A 3,444-nucleotide genomic window follows, 5' to 3' on the forward strand; every position below is an offset into this window, starting at 1 on the left:
GAAATTAAATAATTTCCTAACAATCTCCCACTTGGGCTATACATATATTCTTTCTTGACATAATCACATCTTATAAACTTTATGCGCACATGTGAATGCTATTTCTCTCATTACTTTAACAATCTGGTCCGTCTCATACATTAGATATGGAACTACCGCAGCTTTTATCACATTAATTGCCGTGACTAAACCACGCCAATCACCATCCTAATATACTTAACGACATAGATCAAATTTGGATGAGTAATATGGAAATTACATGCCAAGTGATTTCATGCATGTCTATTTCCAGCTGGTCCAACTTTATTGAGATCAAACACAATATAAATATTGCAAAATGAACATTTCACATAACATGAAATAAACCATCAACTTAATTCTGCAGAAAAATAACTCAATATCTGTCATAGGACATATAGCATAAACTCCCACTAAACCAAGACATCACAACTATTGACACCTATCCGAGTAGTGTGCTCATAAAAAAAAACTTTAGGGGTCAATCCCTTGGTAATGGGTCTGCTAGCATATACTCTGTTCCTATATGTCCTATGGAAATCTAGTTTTTCTTAAACTTTCTCCTTAACAACTAAGAACTTAATGTCTGTATGCTTCGATTTTGTCAAGCTCTTATTGTTATTGGAGTATAGTACTGCTGACTTATTGTCACAAAATATCTTTAACGGCCTTTCAATGTCATCTACTATATGAAGCTTAGTGACAAAGTTTCACAACCATATGCCATGAAATCGGAATCAGAGTACCTAATGATCTCCAAATTTTCTGATCTCCGATAAATAAGCATGTAATCCTTTGTTCTCTTTAAACAACGCATTACGCGTTTAACAGCTATCCAATGATCCATGTCTGGATTGCTCAAGTATCTACCCAACACTCCCACTATAAATGATATATCGAGATGTATGTAGACTTGAGCATACATTAAATTCCCTAGTGCTGATGCATAAGGTTTATCATGCATTGTTGTCTTCTTAAGATCATTTTGGGACATTGCTTGAGACTAAACTTGTCTCTTTTAACTACGGGTGTGTCCATTGGTCTATAACTTTCTATGACATATCTACTTAAAATCTTTTCGATATAGTTCTTTTGTGACAATCTAAGAATACCTTGAGAGTAATCTCTTAGTATCTCAATTCCTAATACAAAAGAAGCATCACCAAGATCTTTCATTTCGAATTTGTTCGATAGAAATTTCTTAGTTTCATGCAACAAGCCTATATTGTTGCTGGCAAGTAGAATGTCATCAACATATAAGACCAAAAAGATATATTTACTCCCACTGAACTTGCGGTATACACACTCATCTATGATATTCACCTCAGAGCCGTATGAGGTAATGACTTGATAAAACTTGTGAAACCATTGACGGGAAGCTTGTTTGAGACCATAGATGGATTTTCTCCTTTCTCTATTGAATCTCCTTAATGACACTTCTTGAGGTTGTTGAGCTTGCTGTATGGATTGGGATTGAGGAGGATTCTCATTATTTTCCTTTACTGTAGCAGTATCTTGAGCAACAACAATATTCTCATTGTTCTCTTGTACTGTAACTGAATCTGCAGTAGGATTCTCATTATGCTCTTGTACTTTAACTGTATCTTGAACAATAATAGGCACAAAGACCTAATCATTGTCAGTTACAGAATCCTCATCAAAAGCAACATTCCTAATATTTCCTTCCCCCCAAACTCAACATCCTCAAGAAATCTCGCATTTTCCATTTCAAAAATAGACCTTGATGCAGGATTGTAAAACTTGTATCCCCGTAAGCGCTCAGCGTAACCAACAAAGTAGCAACTAATTGTCTTTGAGTCCAATTTTCTTTCATGCGGCCTATAAGGTCGCGCCTCAGCTGGACATCCCCAAATATGCAGATGCTTTATACTGGGCCTTTTTCCAGTCCAAATTTTATATGGGGTTTTGTTAACTGCTTTGCTTGGCACCCTATTAAGGATGTACACTGCGGTCTTTAAGGCTTTTCCCTAGAGTGATTCAGGCAAGGAAGAATGACTAATCATACTTCTCACCATGTCCTTAAGAGTTCGGTTCCTTCGCTCTGCAACACCATTCATGCTAGGTTTGCCTGGCATAGTGTACTGCGGAACAATACCACACTCCTCTAGGAAAAGAGCAAAAGGCCCAGGACGTTGCTCACCTGAACCGTCATATCTTCCGTAGTATTCACCACCACGATCAGATTTGACAGCTTTAATTTTCTTTCCAAGTTGAAGTTCAACTTCAGCTTTGAAAGACTTGAAAACATCCAAGGCTTGAGACTTTTCATGAATTAAATATAGATACCCGTAACGAGAGTAATCATCTATGAACGTAATAAAGTACCGTTGTCCTTTCCAAGAGACAGTAGGGAATGGGCCACATATATCGGTATGTATTAGTTCTAAGACATCTTTAGCTCTCTCGGCACCTAATTTCCTTTCATTTGTCCTTTTCCCCTTTATGCACTCAATGCAGACTTCAAAGTCTGCCAAATTTAGGGATCCGAGAATTCCATCCGACACGAGCCTCTGAATTCTCTGTTTAGAGATGTGGCCTAGGTGTTTGTGCCATAATGATGCCGAATTCTCATTCAGTTTTTTTTTGTTTTGTACCCGTTTGCAGTATTATTATAGGAATTTAAGTTAAGCCTACATAGATTATCCACCAAATGACCAGAGCAAATATTATTCGAATTGTAAAAGAGACTGACTTTATTCTCTCCGAATGAACAAAAATAACCTGATTTGTCCAAACAAGAAACAGAAACCAAATTTCGTCTAAATGACGGTACATAAAATGTCTCTAATAAATCCAAGTAAAATTCACTCGTGGAACATAATCTAAATGTTCCTATAGCTTCGACTGCAACTATATTGCCGTCTGCCACGTAGATGTATCTTTCAGCATCACTTGGCAGTCGGCTCCACAGGCAACCCTGCATAGTGACACTAACATGAGTAGTAGCAGCAGAATCTACCCACCAAGTATCAACAGGTGCATAACTTAAACTAGCCTCAGAACAAACGAAAGTAAGAATTATACCCTTCTTTACACGCCAAGTGGCATATTTGGTACAATCTTTCTTCATGTGTCCACCTTCTTACAGAAGAAACAGGTTGAAACTTGATCCTGTTTCTTAGCCTTTTTCTGCTGAGAAGGCGCATCCGCAGTAGTATCACGCTTTCTTTTATACTGAGAAGATAAAGCCATGTGAGCACTGAATTTCTTAGTAAAGAATTTCTCAACATCCTTTAGGAACTGTTTGGCATTTTTATCCTCAGTAATTGAGCCCCGAAACGCCTCAGGAATTGAGCGTTTCATGATCATAATGCTCATTTGATTGGATCTCTCCCACTTCTCTATTTTAACCTCATTGAGGTTTTCCGGAGTGGAAGTGGGTTTCTCCTCTCGAAGAGCTATATC

The sequence above is a fragment of the Arachis ipaensis genome, chromosome B07 (assembly GCF_000816755.2).
Source record: "Arachis ipaensis cultivar K30076 chromosome B07, Araip1.1, whole genome shotgun sequence".
NCBI lineage: Eukaryota > Viridiplantae > Streptophyta > Magnoliopsida > Fabales > Fabaceae > Arachis > Arachis ipaensis.